Source organism: Mustela nigripes, chromosome 3 (assembly GCF_022355385.1).
Source record: "Mustela nigripes isolate SB6536 chromosome 3, MUSNIG.SB6536, whole genome shotgun sequence".
Taxonomy (NCBI): Eukaryota; Metazoa; Chordata; class Mammalia; order Carnivora; family Mustelidae; genus Mustela; species Mustela nigripes.
In genome coordinates this window covers 91,735,745-91,761,294 of record NC_081559.1, presented here as the reverse complement: position 1 = coordinate 91,761,294, position 25,550 = coordinate 91,735,745, and the positions used below count along the sequence as shown (strand labels likewise).

General features: G+C 38.6%; 1 long non-coding RNA gene across 2 annotated transcripts in view; it reads left to right on the top strand.

Moving 5' to 3' along the window:
• LOC132013052 (uncharacterized) overlaps nucleotides 1–25,550 on the top strand; it is a 70,605-nt gene that overhangs the window by 38,438 nt on the left and 6,617 nt on the right. The window contains exons 2-3 of one of the 2 annotated variants that reach the window (XR_009402861.1): nucleotides 58–170; nucleotides 23,132–23,259. This is a non-coding gene — a long non-coding RNA (uncharacterized LOC132013052). The remainder of the gene's footprint in view (nucleotides 1–57; nucleotides 171–23,131; nucleotides 23,260–25,550) is intronic. The other variant, XR_009402862.1, reaches the window with a different exon arrangement.

Below are 25,550 nucleotides of genomic sequence, written 5' to 3'. Positions count from 1 at the left end.
ATTAATCACTACCTGTAAGTCCTCAGTAAAATAATGACATGTCTTAATTGCTCTTAGTTTTATAGGAATTCATCTTGATACCTCATCACTCTAAAAAACTGTGGACCGAGGGAGAAAAGTTCTTCAGCTTCCCTTTGGGAGACCAGTTTTGAATCTACCTTTCCAGAGAGGTATTTTCAAGGATTTCTGTCTCTAGAATTGCTCCTAGAATTGATCCTTGCTATTATCCAGGGACAAAAACTATCAGCTACAATAATTGAGGTCCTGGGACAAATGCTTAGATCATTACTAGAAGATATGCAGGCTTTTAAACTTCATTTTATGGACATTGTTTATTATTAATGTAATCATTTACACCAGAGGGAAATGAAGATCAGGAAGTTAAGTGAATTGCTTAGGGTTACACAGATAGTAAATGGCAGAATCAGGAACTGAAACCAATACTGTCTAGTCATGGGGCCATGTACCATATTGTTTCTTTAAAATGTATTTAAACCTAATTGTCTGCTTATTTCTTTTCTTGAGTTCAGAAAGGGCAAACACCATATGTCCATTGAAAACAAAATGAAACAGTTACTGAGTGCCTATTTTTTGCCAGGCACTGTGAGAGTAAATGGTGGTTTATAAGGCAAGATCAGAGTATACTGGCTGACTAAAATTAAATAATTTTTTAAACTCATTTACATGGTCTAGCAAGATAATAGGAATAATTTCCCAACATTTATGCTCTTATGTTTGAGAAGTATATTGACCCTGGGACATGGGGTGGAGTAGAAAGGAAGAAAAGTGGCATAGCTGTTTTGTTTGTTTGTTTGTTTGTTTGTTTTAACTCTTCTCAAAATCAAAGACTTATGGGCATACGTTTTTGGTGCAACCAAAGTGACTTCTGCTTCCAAGCTCCATCATTTTAGTCATTTTTCAGTAGGAAAACAAATTCATACTGCAATAAAATATGACTAAGCAAATAATCTAAAATTCTACAACAAAGCCCCAAAATCTGACAGTGGGAAGCCACTATTAGTAATAAATTTTTGCCCACCATTTTCTTTTACTAATTTTTAAAACCATGATAAAACACACATAAAATTGGGGAGAGTTAAGATGGTGAAGTAGGGGACCCTAAATTCATCTGGTTCCTGAAATTCAGCAAGATAGTTATCAAATCATTCTGAATACCTGTGGAATCAAATAGAGATCTGAGAAAAGAAATGCCACGACTCTACAAATCCACCACTTTTTGGAAGGCAAGAGGTATAAAGACTTGAATCCAGGGTGATATACTGGAGGATATGGCAGATGGAAGGGAGCTGGCTTAAGGAGCTACTGCAAAGTATTATAAGCAGCAGAGGGAAAAATTGGAACTTTTAGAAGTCTGCTATAGGGGTTGCTGGAAGAGAGGTGGATGAAGAGTTGGGGTAACTGGATGGTGGACATTAAGGGGGACATGTGATGTAAGAGTATTGTGTATTATATAAGCCTGAGAAGTCACAAGCTTGTACCTCTGAAGCCAATAATACAGTATATGTCAATTAATTGAATTTAAATTTAAAAAGTTAAAAAAAAAAAAAAGAAGTCTGCTACAGTGGGGTATGTCCCTGGCTTAAAGGCACTGACGTGGTATGGAGGGGTAGAATCCTAGGTGGGACAGTGTGGTCTCAGGATCCCTGAGATCACAGGAAGAATGGGAGTGCCTGAATGTGGCACAGTTCACAGATATTGGAGCAGGGAAGCAAGCTAAAAATAGTGAGTCCAGGTGTTGGCTTTTTGCTCTGTGTTGCCATAAACTATGAACCACTGCATGGTCATATAATTGCTCCCTGGCAGGGCCCAGCAAAAGACAGAAGCATGGCAAGATCCTTCAACTCCCAGGAGGAACAGTGTAGGTTCACTCTAGGACGCCACAGAATTTGGACTCTTGAATCTCAGTTGTGTGTCTGAGGTAAAAAAGCTTGGTAACAGGCTGGGTGAACACAGAGTTTTGAGGGAAACCAGGGAGACAAGAGTGAACTGCTTTTCAGTCAGGGCACACTGAAGAGTGGGGAGGTGTACACTTTCAGATCTGGGTCTAGAGAGCAGGGTATCACCATTTTTATCCTGCCAATTGGTGTTGAAAGCCTTCAGACAGCAAAATAGTACTACATGGTGGAATCCAGAGCCACTTAAACTGAGCCTGTCCCCCGGCAAAGGAGGCACATTTTTGTAAGTTCAATGGCACCTGAGAATCAGTGCAATAGGCCCCTTCCCCAGAAGACCCTCAGGAACAACTGGGTACTATTAAGTTTACTGATCTCAGAGAACTGCAAAACTTTAGCTCTTGGGAAAAACATATATAGCATTCATAGATTTTTTGTTTGTTTGTTTTTGTTTTTTTATTCTTTAGTCTATCAGTTTTATTTTTGCTAGCTAGTTTCTTATTTTTAAATTATTTTTTAATTCTTTTAAAATTTTTATTTATGTATGTTTTATATGTATGATTTATTTTTCATTTCCTTTCATTTTATTTTTGTATATAAATACATTTTTCTTCCTTTCTTATTTTGGGATCTAATTTCTTATAATAAGCAGACCAAGACACACCTAAAATCTATTTCTTTGTTTTTTTTCTATTTTGTTTCTTGTTTTTTGTTTGTTTTGTTTTTGTATGCTTTTTTCCCCCTTCTGTTGTTGCTGTTGTTATTGTTGTCTTTTCACTTTGTTCTATTTTTTTCTGGACAAAATGACAAGATGGAGAGATTCAGCATAAAAGAAAGAGCAATAGGTAATACTCACTGCCAGGGACTTAATCAATTTGGATATAAGTAAGATGTGTGAACAAAATTTAAAACATTTATAAACATACAGTGGGGCTTGAAAGAAGCATAGGAATTCATTACTGTAGAAATAGGAAGTAAAATATCATCAAATCAAAATTAAAAATGCTATTACTGAGATGCAGGCCCAAAAAGAGGCTCTAAAAGTGAGGATAAATGAGGCAGAAGAGAGTCAGTGATATAGAAGATAAAATGATGGAAAACAAGGAAACTGAACAGAAGAGAAAAAGAGAACTACTGGATCATGAAAAGGAGACTTTGAGAACTCAACAATTCCATAAAGTGAAATAATATCTGTATGATAGAGGTCCCAGAAGATGAAGAGAGAGAGAGAGAAGCAGAAGGTTTATTTGAATAAGTTATAGCTGAGAATTTCCCTAGTGGGGGGAAGGAAACAAACATTCCATCCAGAAAGAACAGAGAACCCCCTCAAAATCAATAAAAATAGGTTGATACCTCAACATATAATAGTGAGGCTTGCATATTTCAAAGATAAAGAGAAAAATCTTAAAAGCTGTTTGAGACAAGAGGTCCTTAACCTACAAAGGTAGACACATAAGGCTGGCAGCCGACCCATGCATAGAGACCAGGCAGGTTAGAAGGGACTGGCATGACATATTGACTGTGCTAAATGGGAAAAACATACAGCCAAGAATATTTTATCCAGGAAGGTTGTCATTTGGAATAGAAGGAGAGGTAAAGAGTTTACAGGACAAACAAAAACTAAACAAATTTGTGAATACTAAACAAGCCCTGTAAGAAATATTAAGGGGATCCTCTGAGTGGAAAGAGAGCTCCAAAGTAACAATAACCAGAAAGGAACAGAAACAATCTACAGAAACAGTGATTTACAGGTAATATAATGGTGCTAAATTCCTATCTTTCAATAATTACTTTGAGTGTAAATGGACTAAATGCTCCAGTTAAAAGACATAAGATATCAGAATGGATAAGAGAAACAAACAAAAAATCCCCACAAGACCCATTGGTATGCTGTTTGCAAAGGACTCATTTTCAACCCAAGTACACCTCCAGGTTGAAAATGAGGGAGTGGAAAACAATTTTTCAAACTAATGGACATCAAAATAAAACTGGAGTAGCAATCCTTACATCAAACTAGAATTTAAACCAAAGAGACTGTAATAAGAGATGAAGAACACTATCATAAGAAAAGGATCTATCCAAAAAAAAGTCTAACAATTGTAAATATTTATGCCCCTAACTTTGAAGCAGGCAACTATATATACCAATTAATAACAAAACTAAAGAAGCTCATTGTTAATACAAAAATAATAGGTGATTTTAACACCCCACTCACAGCAATGGACAAATCATCTAAGCAGAAGATCAACAAGGAAACAAGGGCTTTGAACAACACCCTGGACCAGATGGACTTAACAGATATTTTAAGGGCATTTTATACTAATCAGCAGAATACACATTCTTCTTGAGTGCACATGGAACATTCTCCAGAATAGATCACATACTGGATCACAAATCAGGTATCAACAGATACAGAAAGATTGAGATTCTACATCTACATACAATGCATATTTTCATATCATAATGCTTTAAAACTTGGACGTCAACCTAAATACAAAAAATGAAGGAATACATGGAGGTTGAAGAGCATTCTACTAAAGAACAAATGGATCAACCAGCAAATTGAAGAAAAACTTAAAAAAAAATGGGAGCAAATGAAAAAGAAAACATGACAGTTCAGAACTTGTGCAGCAAAGTGGGTCCTAAGAGAGAAAGTATATAACAATACAGGCTTTTCTCAAGATATAAGAAAATCTCAAATATACAACCTAAACTTAAACTTAAAAGAGTTGGAAAAAGAACATCAAGTAAAGCTTAATTTCTTAAAAAGATTTTATTTATTTATTTGATAGACAGAGATCACAAGTAGGCAGAGAGTCAGGCAGAGAAGAAGAGGGAGAAGCAGGTCCCCTGTCGAGCAGAGAGCCTGATGCTGGACTCAATCCCAGGACTCTGGGATCATGACCTGAGCCAAAGGCAGAGGCTTTAACCCACTGAGCCACCCAGATGCCTCAAGTAAAGCTTAAATTTATCAGAAAAGAGAACTAAATCAATGATATGGAAATTTTAAAACAACAATAGAACAGATCAATGAAATGAGGAGCTGATTTTTGGAAAGAATCAATAAGATTGATAAACCCTATTTATCAAAAAGACTTATCAAAAAGAAAAGAGAAAGGACACAAAGAAATAAAATCATGAATGAAAAAGGAAAACAACCACTACCAACACCTAAGGAATACAAATAATTATAAGAGAATATTATGAGAAAATATATGCCAAAAAATTAGGCAATCTGGAAGAAAAGGATGCATTCCTAGAAATAGAAAACTACTAACACTGAAACATAAAAAAATAGAAAACCTGAACAGACCCATAACCAGCAGAATAATTAAATCAGTAATAAAATGTTGACCTATGAATAAGAGTCTGGGGCTAAATGGCCTTCCAGTGCAATTCTACCCAATATTTAATGATGAATTAGTACCTATTCCTCGGAAATTGTTTCAAAAAATAGAAAGGGAAGGAAAATTGTCAAACTCATTCTATGAGGTCAGCATTATCTTAATCCTAACACCAGACAACGACCCCACTAAAAGTAGACTTACAGATCAAAATGGTTACAAAATTTCCCACTATTATACTAGCTAATAGGATCCAACAGTACAATAAAAGGATTATTCACCATGAAATGTATTTATTCCTGGGCTGCAAGTGTGGTTCAACATCCATGAATAATCACTGTGATACACCACATTAGTAAAAGAAAGGAGAAGAACCATATGATCCCCTCAATAGATGCAGAAAAAATATTTGACAAAATACAGCATCCTTTCTTGATAAAAACTCTCCACAGTATGGTTATAGAAGGAAGATACCTCAATATCATAAAACTCATATATGAAAACCCATAGCAAATATCATCCTCAATAGGGAAAAGCAGAGCTTTACCCCTAAGTTCAGGAGCACTATAGGGATACCCACTCTTACCACTCTCACCACTCTCACCACTATAGGGATACCACTCTCAACACAGTAATGGAGGTCCTGGGCTCAGCAATCAAACAACAAAAAGAAATAAAAAGCATCCACATTGACAAGGAAAAAGTCAAACTTTCACTCTTCACAGACAACAAGATACTCTGTAGAAAAACCAAAGGACTCCACAAAATTTGCTAAATTTATAAAGGAATTCACCAAAGTTGTAGAATACAAAATTAATGAACAGAAGTCAGCTGTATTTCTATACACTAACAATGAGGCAGAAGAAAGAGAAATCAAGGAGTCAATCCTATTTACCAAAAAAGGTAAAGATACCTATGCACCAAAAAAGTAAGATACCTATGAAAACACCTAACCAAAGCGGTAAAATATCCATACTCTCAAAACTATAGAAACCTTATGAATGAAATTGATGAAGACATAAAGAAATGGAAAAATGTAACATGTTCATAGATTATAAGAATAGTATTATTAAAATGTCTATGCTACCCAAAGCAATCTAGACATTCAAAGCAATCCCTATCAAAATATCATCGGCACTTTTCACAGAGCTGGAATAAACAATCCTAAAATTTCTATGGAACCAGAAAAGACCTTGGATAACCAAAGGAATGTTGGAAAAAAAACAAAACAAAACACAAAGCAAAACAAAACAAAACAAAAACAAAACAAACAAACAAAAAAAACAAAGCTGGAGGCATCACAATTCTGAACTTCAAGCTGTATTACAAAGTTGTAATCGTAAAACCTCCGAAATGGATCCTCAACTTTATGGTAAACTACTCTTTGACAAAGCGGGAAAGAATATCCAATGGAAAGAAAGACAGTTGTTGCAACAAATGGTTTTGGAAAAATCAGACAGTCACATGCAGAACAATGAAACTGGACCACTTCTTTATACCATACACAAAACTAAACTCAAAATGGATGAAATATCTAAATGTGAGAAACGAATCCCTGAAAATCCTAGAGAAGAACACAGACAACAACCTCTTTGAGCCCAGCCACAGCAACTTGCTAGACACATCACCAAATGTAAGAGAAATAAAGACAAAAATGAACCATTGGCACTTCATCAAGATAAAATCTTTTGCATAACAAAGGAAACAATCAACAAAACTAAAAGGCAACCTACAGAATAACAGAAGATATTTACAATGTCTTATCAGATAATGGGTAGTATCCAGAATCTATAAATAACTCATCAAACTCAACACCCCCCAAAATAACAAATCCAGTCAAGAAATGGGCAAAACATAAACACTTCTCCAAAGAAGACATGCAAATATCTGACAGACACATGAAAAAATGCCCGGTATCACTCAGTATCAGGGAAATACAAATTCAAACCACAATGAGACCTCACACTGGTCAGAACAGCTAAAATTGACTCAGGAAACAACAGATGTTGGCCAGGATGCAATGAAAGGGAATCCCTCTTATACTGTTGGTGAGAATGCAAACTAGTGCAGCCACTTTGGAAAACAGTTTTAAAAAGTTAAAACTAGAGCTACCATAGGGCTCAGCAATTCCAGTACCACATATTTATCCAAAAGATACAAACATAGTGATTTGAAGGGGCACATGTACCCCAATATTTACAGCAGCAATGTCCACAGTAGCCAAAATATGGAAATAACCCAGATGTCCATTGACAGATGAATGGATAAAGAAGATGAGACATACATATATACACATATATAGACAATAGAATATTACTCAGCCATCAAAAGAATGAAATCTTGCCATTTGAAATGACATGGATGGAAGTAGAGGGTATTATGCTAAGTGAAATAAGGCAGTCAGAGAAGGACAAATACCATATGATTTCACTCATATGTGGAATTAAAAAAAAACCCAGATAAACACTGGGGAAGGGAAGGAAAAAAAAGAAAATAAGATGAAAACTACAAAAGACACTGAATTCTAGGAAACAAACTGAGGGTTGCTGGTGGAGAGGTTGGTGGAGGTAGGGGTAACTGGATGATGGGCATTAGGGAGGGTGCTTGATGGAATGAGCACTGGGTATTATAAGCAACTGATGAATCACTAAATTCTACTTTTGAAACTAATAAAAAATACAATTTCTGGGTCATAGGATAGCTCTATTTTTAACTTTTTGAGAAACATCCACACTGTTTTCCAAAGTGGCTGTACCACCTTACATTCCCACCAACAGTGTAAGAGGGCTTCCCTTTATCCACAACCTCTCTAACATTTGTTGTTTCTTGCCTTGTCAATTTTTGCCATTCTAACTGGTAAAAGGTAGTCTCTCAATGTGGTCTTGATTTGAATTTTCCTGATGGCTAATGATGAATATTTTTTCATGTGTCTGTTAGCCATTTGTATGTCTTCTTTGAAGTGTCTGCTCATGTCTTCTGCCCATTTTTTTTTACTTGATTATTTGTTTTTTGGATGTTGAGTTTGAGAAGTTCTTTATAGATATTGGATATCAGCCCTTTGTCTGTAGTGCCATTTGCAAATATTTTCTCCCATTCTGTGTGTTGCCCCTTTGTTTTTTTGACTGCTTCCTTTGCTGTGCAGAAGCTCTTTATCTTGATGAAGTCCCAAAAGTTTATTTTCACTTTTGTTTCCCTTGCCTTTGAAGATGTGACTTGAAAGAAGTTGCAATGGTCTATGTCAAAGAGGTTACTGCCAATGTTGTCCTCTAGGACTTTGATGGATTCCAGTCTCACATTGAGGTCTTTAATCCATTTAGAGTTTATGTTTGTGTATAGTGCAAATGAATGGTGGAGTTTTATTCTCCTATGTATAGCTATCCAATTTTTCCAGCACCATTTATGGAAGAGACTGTCTTTTTTCCATTGGATATTTTTTCTTGCTTTGTTGCAGATTAGTTGATCATAGAGTTGAGGGCCCATATCTGGGCTTCTATTCCTTTCCATTGATCTATGTGTCTGTTTTTGTGTCCATACCATGCTGTCTTGGTAGTCACAGCTTTATAATATAGCTAGAAATCAGGCAATGTGATGCCCCTAGCTTTTTCTTTCTCAACATTTCCTTGGCGACTTGGGTCTTTCTGGTTCCATACCAATTTTAAGGTTGTTTGTTCCAGCACTCTGAAAAATGCCATTGGTATTTTTATTAGGATGGCTTTGAAAGTATAGATTGCCCTGGGCAGCACAGACATTTTAACAATGTTCCAATTTTATCGTTCCAATCCATGAGCATGGAATGTTTTCCCATCTTCTTGTGTCTTCTTCAATTGCTTTAATAAGTGTTCTGTAGTTTCTAGAGTATAGCTCCTTCACCTCTTTGGTTAAGTTTATTCCAAGGTATCTTAGGGCTGTTTGTGCTATCATAAATGGAATTGATTCCCTAATTTATTTTCTACAGTTACACTGTTAGTGTATAGGAAAGCAATTGGTTTCTGTGCATTGATTTTGTATCCTGACACATTACTGAATTGCTGTATGAGTTCTAGTAATTTAGGGATGGAGTCTTTTGAGTTTTCCACAGAAAATGTCATGTCATCTTTGGAGAGAGAATTTGACTTCTTCTTTGCCAATCTGAATACTTTTTATTTCTTTTTGTTTTCTGCTGCTGTTGCTTGGACTTCTAGTAGTTTGTTAAACAATAGTGGTGAGAGTGGGCATCCTTGTTGTGTTCCTGATCTTTTTACTTTTTTTAAGATTTTATTTATTTATTTGACAGAGAGAGATCACAAGTAGGCAGAGAGGCAGGCAGAGAGAGAGGAGGAAGAAGGCTCCCCGCTGAGCAGAGAGCCCGATGTGGGACTCGATCCCAGGACCCTGAGATCATGACCTGAGCCGAAGGCAGCGGCTTAACCCACTGAGCCACCCAGGCGCCCCTGTGTTCCTGATCTTAAGGGAAAGACTCTCAGCTTTTCCCCATTGAGAATTATATTCACTGTGGGCTTTTCATAGATGGTTTTTATGAAATTGTGTTCCCTTTATCCCTACACTCTGAAGAGTGACAGATGTAGTAAAAAGAAGGGCCACATGCACCCTAATGTTCATAGCAGCAATGTCTACAATAGCCAAACTGTGGGAGCTAAGATGCCCTTCAAGAGATGAATGGGTAAAGAAGATGTGGTCCATATATACAATGGAATATTACTCAGCCATCAGAAAGGATGAATATCCAACTTTTGCATCAACATGGACACAACTGGAGGAGATTATGCTATGTGAAATAACCAGAGAAAGTCAATTATCTTATGGTTTCACTTATTTGTAGAACATGAGGAATATCACAGAGGACATTAGTAGAAGGAAGGGAAAAATGGAGGGGGGGAATCAAAAGGGGAAGCAAACCATGAGAGACTATGGACTCTAGGAAACAAATTGAGGGTTTCTGGGGGGCGTGGGGGATGTGTTAGCGCACTGATGGGTATTAAGGAGGGCACATATTGCATGGAGCACTGGGTGTTTTATGCAAAAAATGAATCATGGAACACTACATCAAAAACAAATGATGTATTGTATGATGACTAACATAACATAATAAAAAATACACATAAAATTTGCAATCTTTACCACTTCTAAATGTAACTTTCAGTAGTGTTAAGTATATTCACATTATTGTGCAACCAATCTCCAGAAAGTTTTTTAAAGCTCTATTTATTTATTTGAGAGAAAGAGAAAGAGAGAGAGCATGTACAAGTGAGGGAAGGGACAAAGGGAGAGATTCTTCAAGGAAACTCCCTGCTTAGCCTGGAGTCTGATGTAGGGCTCAACCCTGGAACCTATGAAATCACAACCAGTGCCATAACCAAGAGTCTGACACTCAGCCTTCTGAGTCATGCAGGTTCTCCTGTCTCCAGAAGTTTTTGATTTTCAAACCTGAAACTCTATATCCAGTTAAACTTTTTCCCCTTATCCCTGCCCACAGCCCTTGGCAACCACCATTTTTCCTTCTGTTTCTATGAATTTGTTTATTTTAAGATACTTCACTTGAGTGGATTATACATTCCTTGTACTTTTCTAATTGGTTTATTTCATTTAGCATAAGGTCTTCAAGTTTCATCTGTGATGTAGCATGTGTCATTTCATTCCTTTCAATGGCTGAGTAACATTCCATTGTATGTAAATATCACATTTTCTTTATCTATTCATTCATGGATAGACCCTTGGGTTGCTTCTACCTCTTGATTGCACTGTTGTGAACATGCGGTGTACACTCTGCCTAGTATTTTTCATCACAACTTAAGCCTTTTTATTTTGTAAAAAAGTTCTAAATTAATAGAAAATTCTTGTGTTCTTAACACAATAAAAAGAAATTATTAGTTCTTTATAAAGTGCCATTGCATGATATGTCTCTATGTAAAAATACTTCCTGCTGAAGAAATTCCCCCATCACCCTGCCCAATTGCCACCAATATCTTTTGTTTTATTCTTCAGATTGTTCAGCACATTAGAAGTATTCGATAAAATTTCAGTCTATGTTACTTCTTTGAATGGAGTTGTGAACTGGGCAGTATCTGTTTCCCAGGAAGGGAAAAAAAAGAGCTGGTGTAGTATGAACACTTCCAAAATTGTATCACCCAGAGATTAATGCTCTGAATTTTTCTGACATGCATCTTGATGGTGATGATGCTAAATGTGCCTCATAGGTCATTTCCATTTCTAAATTAACCCACATCATTATGTTGCAGGAATCAAAATTTCTGAGTAAGTCACCTCTTTGTGGTTGTTAAATTATGATGACTTTAAAATGACTGCCTCTCTTCATGATGATTTAATGATCTAATTCCTAATGTGGTGTTAGAGGCTTTAGGTTGGGAGTACTACATACCTATGTTGTGTCCTACTCTTCTAGGAGATAAAATTAATGTTCAGAAAATGAGGTCTTTCAAGGGACATGACTGTCAGATATAGTTAATTGCACAAACTGAATCATCTTTTCTTTTTTCTTTTTATTGCAAGGCAAATATAAAAAATGTTTCTAGTTAAATACTGTTGTTTTTTAGACAAAAGACCTATGCATTGGAAACTGGAGACAATATTGTACTAGACCAGAATTATCTGATGAGATGAGCTAATTGTCATGAAAATAAAATGTTTCACACTTTTTTTTTGTTTTATTATGATAGCACCACAACTAAGAAATCTTGATTTTTGTAAATATAAATTAACATTGCTCATAAACACACATATACATATCTTACACATAAACTATTATATATAATATTATATATATACATATACATTATGTATATGTATATATATATAATATGAAGATCTATATATCTTCATATTATATATATCTATAGATCTAGATATCTATCTATCTATCTATATATATATCTTCATATTATAAATAAGCAAACTGAGGCCTAGGCAGGTTATGGGACTTACCACAAGGCCCCACAGTCTATTAATGTCAATGATGGAATACCTTAAGCTCTTGTTTCCCAGGCTGTTTTAACTCAAACAGCCTTTTGATAAACATGAAAGTTTTGTAAAGTTGCAAGGAGTTTCTGAGAGAGACAAATTTCCCTCCCCTTCCCCACAAATCAGTCCCTTTAAAATCACTGGTATGCTTAAGAGATGGTTTATTTTCTATATACTTCTACACACTGATTATGTTGAGCTTTTATTTTTCTGTGGTCAAATATTTTTTTTTTCAAATTCATATATTCTCCTCTGAGCCTCCTTCCATTACCCTCCAAACACTGGCTGAGAACCATATTATTATTATTTTTTAAATTATTTATTTATTTATTTGATAGACCGAGATCACAAGTAGGCAGAGAGGAAGAGGGAGAAGCAGGCCCCCTGTCAAGCAGAGAGCCCAATGCTGGACTCAATTCCAGACCCTGGGATCATGACCTGAATCGAAGGTAGAGGCTTTAACCCACTGGGCCACCCAGGTGCCCCCAAAACCATATTATTTTAATTAGCCTGCTCTTTGGCTACATTTAAAACATGATTTTTATTTAGAAATATTAAGCCGATGGCTCCTACTTGTACAGACCATCTCTAAAGAATGCTACAAATATGTGAATTTTGCATCACAGCTATACTTTTTATTTCCTAATTTATATCTATCCCTAATTCCGCCTTGTGATGAAAGTCTCTTCAGACAAAGAAAAGTTAACATTAGGCTTTATGTCAGTTGTTAAGGAGTCTATTCTTTAATTTCTACCTATTTCTTGACCTCCTAATTTCCTTCTATTTTATTCCATTATGGTTAAAAAAAGACACTTGATATGATTTCAATCCTCTCAAATTCGGTAAGGCTTGTTTTGTGACTGACCCATCATTTGATCTCATACTAGAAAATGTTCTGTGTGACTTGAGAAGAAGGTGTATTCTGCTGCTATTGAATTGAAGGTTCTGTACATGCCTGTAAGATCCATTTGTCTATAGCATTATTCAAGAACACTATTTCCTTATTGATTTTCTGTCTGGATGATCTATCCATTGTTGCAACTATGGTATTGAAGTCCTTTGCTCTTATTGTACTGCTATCTATGTCTCCCTTCCATTCTGCTAGCATTTGCTTTATATATCTGGGTTTTCCAATGTTGGGTGCATATATATTTACTACTGTTATATCCTCTTGATGAACTGACCTCTTCATCACTATATAGTGATCTTCTTTGTCTTTTGACTTCCAGATTTCAAATTATATTATGAAACTATAATAATCAAAACAGTATGATACTGCCATAAAAATATATACATAAGCCAATGAAACAGACTAGAGAGCCCAGAAATAAATCTTCATACATATGGTCAATTAATATTTGACCAGGGCATCAAGAATACACAATGAGGAGAGGAACACTTTCAATAAATGATATTGGGACAACTGGATATCTAAATGCAAAAGAAATGAAATTGGATCCTTATGCCATACACAAAGTTTAACTCAAAATGGATTAAATTTAATACCTGAAACTGCAAAATCCCTAGAATAAAACAGAGAAAAAAAACTCCTTGACATTGATCTTAGCAATGGTTTTTTTGGATATGACATCAATAGTAGAGGCAATGAAAGTGAAAATGACAAGTGGGATTACCTTAACCTAAAAAGCTTCTGTAGAGAAAAGAAAATAATCAACAAAATGAAAAACCACCTTATGGAAGGGCAGAAAATACATGCAAACCATATACTTGGTAAAGTGTTAATATTTTGTTTCTCCAAAGAAGGCATACAAATAGCCAAGTATAAGAAAAGGTCCTCAACATCACTAATCATCAGGGAAATACAAGTCAAAACCACAGTGAGATACTACCACACACCTATTAGGATGACCACTATCAAAAAGAGAAAACAAGTGTTGGCAAAGATGTGGAGAAAAGAGAACTTTTGGACACTATGGTGGGAATGTAAATTGGTACAACCATTATGGAAAACAAGATGGAGTTTCCTCAAAAAAATTAACATAAAGCAGAGTACCTGGGTGGCTCAGTGAGTTAAAGCCCTGCCTTCAGCTCAGGTCATGATCTCAGGGTCCTGGGATAGAGCCTCACAACAGGCTCTCTGCTCAGCGGGGAACCTGCTTCCCCCTCTCTCTCTGCCTGACTCTCTGCCTACTTGTGATCTCTCTCTGTCAAATAAATAAATAAAATCTTAAGAAAAATTAACATGAAGCTACCATATGATCCAACAATCCTATTTCTGGGTTTATATCCAAAGAAAATAAAATCAGTATCTCAAAGAGACATTTGTCCTCCTATATCCACTGCAACATTATTCACAGTAGCCAACATATAGAAACAACCTGAGTTTCTGTCAATAACTGAATGGATAGAGAAAATGTGTGTGTGTATACACACATATACACACATACATGCACACATGGAATGTTAGTCTTAAAAAAAGAAGGAAATCCAGCTATTTATGATAACCTAGATGAGCCTGGAGGACATTGTGCTAAGTAAAATAACCCCAACATGTAAAGACAAATAATGTATGATCTCACTTATAGGTGGAATCTAAAAAGGTCAAATTCATAGAACTATAGAGTAGAATGGTAAAGGTTAGGGGGTGAAAAATGGGGAGAGGTTGACCAAAGGATACAAAGTTCCAGTTATAAAATGAAAACTTCTGGGGTTCTAATGAACAACATAGTGATTATAGTTATTATTGTGTTGGATACGTGAAATTTGCTAAGAGAATAGATCTGAAGTGTTCTCACCACCAACAAAAAAATAGTAACTATGTGAGGTGATGGATGTGTTAATTGTGAGAATCATTTCACACTGTGTATGTATTAAACCATCATGTTATACACTGCAAACAAAATAAAACAAATATTTTTTCCTTCCTTCCTCCCTTCCTCCCTTTCCTTCCTTGTTGCTTTCTTGTTTTCCTTTCTTTCTTAAGTAATCTGTGGATCTCACCCCAAGGAACTTCTTGCACTGATGTAGATTACATAAATTCTACCCTGTGAATTCTGAGAAATATGATATCAGAAACTTAATTAGCTCTGCTTGGTCTTTGCATCAGAAAAGTAAATATTGGGGCGCATAAGTGGCTCAGTGGGTTAAAGCCTCTGCCTTCGGCTCAGGTCATGATGCCAGGGTCCTGGGATCAAGCCCTGCATTGGGCTCTCTGCTCAGCATGGAGCCTGCTTCCTCCTCTCTCTCTGCCTGCCTCTCTGCCTACTTGTGATCTCTGTCTGTCAAATAAATAAATAAAAACTTTAAAAAAAAAATAAAGAAAAAGAAAAGTAAACATTAGCTGTCGTTGAGAGATAAAGCCTGGAATCTCAGTGGCTTAACACATTGGTTTCATCATGTAAAAACCAGTCCACAGTAGGGTGGAGATGAGAATGAGATCTATGTTTATATTTGTCAGTTTGGGCTACCATATAAACACCACAGATTGGGTGGCATAAGCGACAGAAATTTATTTGCCCAAATTTCTGGAGGCTGGAAGTCCTCAATCAAAGTACCCACAGGTTGATTTCTGGTGTGGCCACTCTCTGTTTTGTAAATGGTGGACTTCCTGTTGAGTCTTCACATGGCCTTTTCTCTGTGCATGCTCAAAGAGAGAGAGCAAGCAAGCTCTGGTGGCCTTTCCTTTTCTTATAAGGACATCAATCCTATCAACTTCATTTAACCTTTATCTCCTGACAGGTCTTATTTCCAAATATAGTCACATTGGACAAAATATGTCAAAATATGAATTCTCAGAGAAGGACACAATTTGGTCCACAACAATGCCTATACACAATCTTTCAGAAATCTAGGCTGAAAAAATATACACCACCCTTCTACAAGGTGTCCCTGAGTGTCGATATTTAGTAGCAACAAGGGAAGAAAAAGAGTATTGTGCACAGGAGGGTAGAGGGCCAAGGATATTCATCACTTCTGCAGAGGTCCCACTGGTGATACAGGCATATGTCACCTAACTGCAAGGGAGACTGGGAAATACTGTACAGAGTAAGCCCAGTGTAAAATAAATAGGTTTGATGAATATCTCTCCAATCTTTACTGCAGGCTTTGGTGCTCCCAAATATTGTAAAAAAAAAAAAAAAAAAAAAGTGCCTTTTCTTTGCTCTTCCAGACTGTTATCTAGCTCATGTTAATTTCAAATTCTTCCCACAATTTTCCCACATGCTTTCACCTATGGAGCTATGTAACTCAAGAAGTATATGGACAGGGGCACCTGAGTGCCTCAGTCAGTTAAGCATCTGCCTTTGGCTCAAGTAATAAACCCAAAGTCCTGGGATCCAGCCCAGCATTGGGCCCCTGTTCAGCAAAGAACCTGTTTCTCTCTCCCTCTGCTGCTCCCCCTGCTTGTATGCTCTCTCTGTCAAATTATTAAAATCTTAAAAAAAAAAAAAAAGGAAGTAAATGGACAATATGTTCATATAAGGAAGAGGAAGGGGGAAAAAAAAGGAAGAGGGAGTGCGAAGCCACATTCAGCTTAGGTTTGAAATCTATACAATGAGAGAAGAGCCAATGCATGTCCATTTGACAATGTACATGCAATGAATGGTGAAGAGCTTCAACCACTTTAAGCACGAGAAGTCTTGAAGCCCTCACCTTGCACGTGTAGAGTCATCAGATTTGTGTACAGTATCTCAGTGTATACAAGAAAAGAGAAGTCCTGTGTGTGTTTCATGTTTTCTGTCATGGTAAGAATGCTTAGCAAGAGTGGCGCGCCTGGGTGGCTCAGTTGGTTAAGCATCTACCTTTGGCTCAGATCATGATCTCAGGGTCCTGGGATGGAGTCCCATGTCGGGCTTTCTTTCTGCTCAGGGGGAAGTCTGCTTATCTCTCTCTCCCTCTTCCCCTCCCCACTGTTAGTGCTCTCTGTCTTTGTCTCCAGCTTGGTTTTTCTGAAATAAGTAAAATCTTAAAAGAATGAAAAAAAAAAGAAGAAGAATTGACAGCAAGAGAGCTGGGATAAGACCCTGGACAAAGAGGCAATACAAAGCACAGTTATCTTCCTTTCATTCTCTCTACTATCTTTCCAGAAAATCCCATGTAAACCTTAAGCACACTTCAAAACCTTGTGTTTAGACAGGTTTATCTCCCAAGCACCAAGCCCCATGCCACTCCCCCATACCATTGGGGCGCTCTCAGGGCACCCCTCCCAGGATAAGCTACTGAATGGGTCAAGCGTGTAGGAAAACTCCCAGGGCCACCCTGAAGAGGTAAGAATCCTGGTCTCCTACACAAGAAAGCAAACTGGTCTAGTGCAGAAGCAGGGTGTGCTGGGTGTGCCGTTCATTCCTCGGTAAATGATTCCTCAGAAACCACTCCTCCCTTCTCCAGTTAATTCTTCTAGTAGAATTAAACTCTGTGTTCCCCCCCCCCCCACTCTTCTCTAAAGGGTACACATGAAGGCCCATTCTTTTTTTTTTTTTTTTTTTAAGGAATCTGGGTTTAATAGACTAAAAATTACTTTTTCTTTTCCTTTTTTTTTTTTTTTTTAAGATTTTATTTATTTATTTGACAGCAAGAGAGAGAGAGAGAGACAGTGAGAGCAGGAACAGGAGCAGGGGGAGTGGGAGACAGAAAGGAGGCCTCCCGCTAAGCAGGGAGCCTGATGCAGAGCTCGAACCCAGGACCCCGGGACCATGACCCAAACCGAAGGCAGATGCTCAACTACTGAGCCACCCAGGTGCCCCTAAAAATTACTTTTTCTTTAAATTTCCTGAAAACAGTAAAATTCCTTTGCCATTCTTTTCTTCCCCCATACATTCCTCTTTACTGTACTTTCAAAGAAAGCCTTTTTCATAACCCTGAAGTGGTTTTGTCTTTAGGTTGTCGGTAAAAGCAAGTTGGCCTCTTTGACTCAGCCCATTGAGATATGAGTGCACTGAATGTGTGCAATGGGCCATTGCCAGAGTTGCTGTTTTTCAATTTATGTCTGAGCTGGAAAAGTCCAAGGAGAATTCTACTTGTGTAGGTTGCATAATAGCCAGCAAACAAAGCTGAACTGGATAAGAGCTTAAAGAAAAGAAAAGAAACATAATGTGTGATCGAGGCCACAGATACTGTAGTACAGGGAGCGAGATCGTGTCAAGGTGAAAAGAGGCTGCAGATTTACTAAGTGACTCAGTCCTTCCTGAGAGCTCTCTGCCATATCTCCTCCGCCCAGCTGCAGACGTTGCCTTTAGTTTTATAAAGGTTAGAGCGAGAAAAAAGCTGCTTTGAAAAAGGGGGAGGGGTGGGAACCAGTTTCAGTGCACCAGCATGTAGTATGATCTACTGTACCCTGTTATATCTATGCATCCTCTTATTCTCACCTCATGGCATACATATAGTAGAAGCTCAATAAATGTCTACTTCATTGAATTGCTAAGCTCTGTTCTCTTCTAAGGAAGCCAACACCACATGCTGCTTGCCACCTCTTCAGTAATCAGTATTTTGGTGGCTTCTTCATTTCTCCAACAAATAGCTCCAATAAAACAGCTCAACCTTTAACTCATCTGTGGGAGCACTGCCTGCCCTCATCTCCTGGTTATGCCAGAGTAACCTTCAGACATACTAAAAGGCAACCCTTCTTCCTTAATATCTCCAATATTCTTCCTTAATATCTTCCTTAATATCCTTAATATCTTCCTTAATATCTCCAATAAGAGTCCCCAAAGACACAAGGAACATGGAATCTCCACCATTTATTACATTTGCTTTCCTTCAAGTACAAAGCATCAGATGTTTCTACATTCAGGAGAAAGAAGGAAAAGAAAGAAAGAAAGAAAGAAAGAAAGAAAGAAAGAAAGAAAGAAAGAAAGAAAGAAAGAAAGGAAGGAAGGAAGGAAGGAAGGAAGGAAGGAAGGAAGGAAGGAAGGAAGAAAGAAAGAAAGGAAGAAAGAGAGAAAGAAAAAGAAAGAAAGAAAGAAAGTCACGAGTCATCATGAGAAGACCATACGTTTTGGATTCAGACTGATCCATATTCTAATCCCCACTGCACTTGTAGCTGTGAAACCAGGGGGGAAATGGCATGATCTTTCCCAGTCTGTTCCATTATCTGCACAACAGGCATGCCTACTTACAGGGATGATCCAGGAATTAAGTGAGAAAACACCTGTGCAATAAGGTTGACAATGTACTCAGAGTCAAATATAGGTAAAGAAATATAGTTCCTTGGTATTCTGTAGCTGGTCCACTTTTTCTGAGTTCACACTCCATTTGATAGTGGAGGCAGATCTTCATCTGACCCAGGAACAGAAAGTCATTTAGGTAATGCTATCTGTTCTAGATGCTATTCAGACTTTTAGTTTCCCTCCCCTTTCCTTGATCTTCCCTCAGAAATCACCAGACATATGAAGGGGTTTACTCTGTCCTTTTGATAGAGGGAAGAGAAGGCTCAGGTCATGCAGGGTACCCTATGCTCTCCATGGTTTGCTGTGGACAGGCTGGCCTATATTGGTTGCAAAGCTATGACTAGTTCTCCAAGCTATGACTAGTTCTCCCTATTGTTTTTGAAACGAAGCATCCATACCCACCACAGAAGTCCACCACTCTAGGCATTCACATGTGCTCCCCAATTCCATCTCACCTTTTCCTGTGTGCTTTGACCCCAAGCCTTTGAAAAGTTGCCCTCTCCTTTCTCAACCCTTTCTCTGCCCATCTAGTGCACAGGGGGACTTCTGGATTCCTATCCTATAAACCACAGACAAAGAGGATCCAGGCCTGTGTCTCCGGCTCCTGCATCTGGACCCACCCTGTGGGGCTGCTTCAGCGCCATGTTAGGGGCGCACATGCCATTTTAGGGGCCTGCAACCTCCCCCACAGTCCGTCCTAGAGAATAAGCTATTCCCTTGATATTTGTATGCTGCCTCACACTCATTTCTATGTTCCTAAAAGACTTCTGCAACTTGATATATGATTCTTAAGTGGGGAGATAGAAATAAGAACACCTTTTACTCTACTGATTGTTTTTTTTTTCCTGTGATCCCTCAAGGCAAGAAGGGATAAAAACTTTTTCCTCCTTCTCCTCCTTCCTTTTTTTTTTCCTTTTCCTTTCCTTCCTGTCTGAAAGGAACTTGTCCTATATCATCGGTTCCTTGTTCCTAACTTCCTTTAAGACACCAGTGTCACAGTTCAGTCCACATGTTGGGAGGGGTGCAAGAAATCAGTCAGCCCGCAATAGAACCTAAGTAGGAACGGATCTCCAATGCTTTGTAATTGCTACAGACAAAAAATGCTTGGACCAAAGCCTGGAATCTTCTACGTACTTGCAATAGGTAAATATGCTAAACTATATGGTCATTTCTGTGCATACATCAAGCATTATGCTTTGAACTCAGGAATCCAAAACATTTTATAAGACAAGCAGCAGACTCGATATGCCCACTCCACTATCTCTAGGCAGAATTCTGCCCAATCTATCTAGATTAAGGACCTTTGTGCAGGTCTTTGTGATGGTTGCACCATAAACCCAAGTTAACTAATCCCAGTATTAACCAGCAGTTACTCTCAGGAATGTTCTCCAAGTTAACTCGCATTCTAAATGCCTCAGGCAAAAGACAAAGTGTGTGCTTCTCTCTTCCTGTTTATTTGTGGATAGTTTTCAGTGATAAGAAAAGAACCAGACTGTAAATGCAGCTTGTCAACCACAACAATGTGGCTTTTCAACTTTTGGCTGATCAAGACATGAAAAGGTAACAATTTAACGACTTTTTATATAAATATAAGTACATATTTTCACAGCTTTGCTTCAAGGCTTAAGCTCCTCCAGCTGATTATTAATTGCCAAGAAATGTCTGCCCAGTCTATCACAGAGTCTTAATTAAGCAAATGCATAGAAATTATAAGGGGGCAGAAGCCCACAGAATTCACCAGGTGTAACGAATTCTAAAGAGGCAGTAGTTAACAGATTTTCCAGGTGTGCTAATAATATACACAGCTAGAAGACAATAGAATTAAGAATTTTTTTTTTTCCCCTTCCTTTCTACAAATCTCCTCCCTTTTTAAAAGATACGAACTATTCAGTCCTTAACTCTCAATTTAGGTGCCTCCTCTTTCCAGAGAATTTCTCCGTCTCCTTCTTCTGTACTCCATTAGGCTGCACGGAATGACCCTCCTTCAAACTCCAACTGGTAAACAGCATTACTATTGTTCTAACCACACTCTGCTTTAATTATCTGTGATATGTTTGTCTCCCCCAAAATGTCTACGGCCTGGCTTGGTCCGTGCTTTATTTATCAAAATATCCCTGGAATGATATAAAATGTCCAATCCACGGTGATCCGTGAACAATTGTGTTCGGTTCACTAAAATGTCCGAAATCACCGGGTTGAGCTCTCCAGCGCACTTTAGAAACCACGAGAGCAGAAGGGGTTATTTATTTTTACATTTTAAATATTATGCTTATGAACAGAACACACAGTGAGCAAACCTTCCATGAATTTACTACCTATTTTTGCCAAGCTGGGAACTAAAGCATCTTTGGCTCATATTGTCTGTGAGCTGCTGTGCTTTCCATAATTCATTCCTCAGAGGGCTTTACCAGGGGGCGGGGGCAGGGAGGGCCCCACCGGTAAACAGCAGATGCCAGCAGGACTAAGGCATGTCTGACACACAGATGATGGAGGGGATGGGGGAAAGGGAGCAGCAGCTTTCGGGATGACATGTTTCAGAGCCTGAGGAGGTGTATTGCTTGGAAATTACTGATCATAAGAAATAGTTCCTGCAAACGGTGGTGTATGGTATGTGCCCTTCTGTCCACACTAATTCAGCTGGTAAGCACAGAGAAGCAGAACTCTTCTTGTTGAAGCTCATAGAAATGTCAAGAGTGAAAAGGATGGTGCAGTTAGAAATCCTTTTGCGACCTGAAGCTCTCGCTTGAAGATGAAGCCGGGAGAAGGAGCGAAGAGTGAGCGGACTGGGGCAGCAAGTGGGACGAATATGTGATCCAATGCTGGCCTCAAGGAGGGGATGATGAAATGATCACTACCTTAGAGAAAGGCAAGTGCTCCCTTTGCTGAGGTCACAGCCTTCCAAGAAGAGATATTTCAGGGCAGTAGAGGACCACTTTCTCCAAGAAGCTGAGGGCCTGACTTCCTTAATATTCCAAAAGAGAAAAATACAAGGCAGGCACTGATCTATAAAGAGGTAGAGGGAAGTCTGAAATCACCATATCGCTGACTGCAGAACTGTTCCTTACAGTGGGGTAAGTGGGATTTATATCCTAAGGAAGGGCACTGGCCCTATTCAAGGATAATAATTTCTGGATTAATAATTACTGGATTTCCATTCTCTTTGGCATTTAAAGCAGCAAAGTCTATTAAGCAAGGTAGTAAGGGAGTATGAAGTAAGAGACATTCTCTGTCCCAAATGACCTTAAGGATACAATGTGAAGATCGCAGACATGCATCAAAGTGACCAAACTATGGCGTATAAACTTGGCATAGAATGGGCAACGGGTTAATACTGTCATGGATTTCTGCTTTGTGATGAAGTTTGTGGTCTATGTACTAGATTTTAAGTATATGGTATCATCTAAGTTATGTTCATCCCAGACAAATAGAGAGGCCTGAGCTTGGCACTGTCCCCTCCTTGGGCCTACACACCGAGTCCCTGTGTTTGCTGTCCTCAGGGACTGCCACCTTTTGGTCTCATGAGGCCTCTTTCAGTCCTTATCCCCACTTTCCTGACCTTCTCTGCTAGCCTGTGTAACTGTGGAAGTACACACTAATACACATGAAGACTGTGTGATGATTTTTTGTATTTAGACAAGGGATGGATTGGCTCTTACACAGAAGCTACTGCACTTGGAGTCAGAAGTGCGAAGTGTGACCTGAGTCCCTCTCTTACAAGCATGTGCCCTTGGGTAACCGCCTGACATATGCAGCCCACATGTTCTCATCTTCCCAGAACAGAGATCCCAACTGCGGCAGAGGCCAAGGTGTGGGCCCACCAGGAGTGGACAGCATTGAGTCCGTTTTGCTGGAGTGATGGTTTATTTGATGGGAAATACACAAGTTCCTGGAAGTCCTTCATTGGTGAGTATAGGCAAAAAGTAAGGGAAACATAGGTTATGGTCAGTTTTCAACCTCACTTGTAAGTCTCATGAAAACTTGTGAGATGCAGGTTACAAATAACAGGAAAGTATATAATTTTCCTCATATGGTTATTATGAGAGTTAGTCACCAAACAGAGTATCTAATACAGTCTAATTGCATTGCCCAAACATTTCTTGAATCTACTATTTTGCACCTGAAATTATTTAGGGGAAAAAAAAATGTTGATAGTTAAAACAGAAGGCTTCGGTTAGAGGAAACTAACTGGGGGTTTGTATTCTTAACGCCCAGGTGGTGGTCATATGTTCTATGTCTCCTCTGGGGGTTGCCCAGCTGCCAGCTCTCAGTACCTTGAGGCACTGACCCCATCCCACTTCATCTCCGCGTCCTCCACAGCAGCTCATACAGTGGCTTATTGCACTCGAAGTTCGATATAGATGTGCCAAATAAAAAATGAAGAAAATTATAATTAGAAGTCCATAACAGCAAGAAGCTGCAATGCTAATGCAGCTGATACTGTGTTTATGAGGAATCGTTTAGGAGCCCACAGTCTGGAGATGCTATGCTCATGGGGTACACTGTTAATTAATGAACAGTCAAGTGCTGAGTTCAGGAATGAGAGAAGACAATTATAGCTCGGCTGCTGGTGAGGCAGCTAACATTCACATGTTAGCTCTGCGTAAAGCCTTGGAAATTTCCATTTTAATAAAAACAACCTTGTAGCATCATAGGAGACAGGAGAATCAGTTCCTTATCCCTGACAGTTTGGCTATCTCCTAAAATGAGGTTTAGCCTGCCTGATGCAAAATCCTGGGTGCAAGTTTTGTTTACATTCACAGACCACCTCTTAGTGCTCTGTAAGAGAGATCAGAGAGAGGCTGTGGATATGAAACTCCCACCAGGCCTCCTCTCATGCTGAGTATAATTAGATTTTAGTCTTAGGTCAGAGGCAAATGGGTAATTGGGGCAAACGGCTATGAAGCCAGGCACTTTCACATATGACTTAGACTCTGAACTCAAATGAACTTGACCTCTCTTGCAGAGTCCTGCCTCTGTAGAGTCTCTGCTGTCACTCCTGTGTCTCCCTCATTACTAACAGCCCTCTGCCCTTAGCAGTCCTTTTTGGGGTCTCTCAGTCATTATTTATGTTATTGATAGACTCTCTCACTCTTTCCCACCTTAGATCTCTGGCTAAGGATCCGTATTTTCAGCAGTCCACAATACTTTGCAACGCTAAGAGAAAGGCCCTTGCTTAATAATTATTTGTGGACTGGCAAGAACTGGACCCCAGCAGGGTAGTTTGGCTGGCTGATACCAAGAAACCAGTCTGAGTGAGCTGGGTAATTGAAAGCATTTTTGTTTAAAAACCATGCATGGAGAGTTTGATCAAGATAACTATGATTCATCCAAGTGCTGAAAACAGTCACATAACTATGTTTGAAACCTGAGGGATAAAAGAAGGCACAGTGTGCAACCCTCTTCATCCATGTGATGATGTCAAAGATGCTTTGGAAGTTTGGTGTCCCTACCAATGCCTTGATCCAGGGGCTAACGGTGAATGTGAAGGACGACAGCCAGTCCTGGGACTCAAAGCCAGTAAGGAGTCAGGACTGGTCCATGGCAGGGAGGAGAGGTGCCTGGGTGTTCTAGCAAAGCAGAGAACATATCCTGTGGGAAGGGTAGACTCCAGGGAATCAGGCATTAGGCGCGAGGACAGCAAGACCTAAGTAAGACCTAAGTAAGCAAGACACAGCAAGGGAATAATAATGAATGTAATCGTGGCCTTTTTTTATGTTTTCGATAACTGTTTTAACACATTACTACACACTTAGTGGCTTAAAACAACATGGATTTACTTTCTTGTAGTCCCAGAGGCCAGAAATACAAAATGCATCCCGTGAGGATAAAATCAAAGTGTTGGCAGGGTTGCCTTCCTTCTAGGTATAATCCATGTTCTTGCCTTTTCCAGCTTCTAGAAGCTACCCATACTCTTTGACTCATGGCCCCCTTCAATCAAATCTTTCTCATGATGTCATTTCTCTGGTTGTACCTCTTCTGCCTCCTTCTTCCACTGATTTTACATGTTCTGGATATCCTCTCTTGCCTTATTTCCAGAACATTCCCTAACAGTCAGGATCTATACACCTTGGCAACAGTGAAGTCCTCTCTAGAGAAATGGAAGAGCCCTAGAAACTATGTCTACATATTGTCAGTAAAGGGAGTCTCAATGAAAAAGCCAAACTTTTGATCACCCTCTGTGATAAAACTCTCTT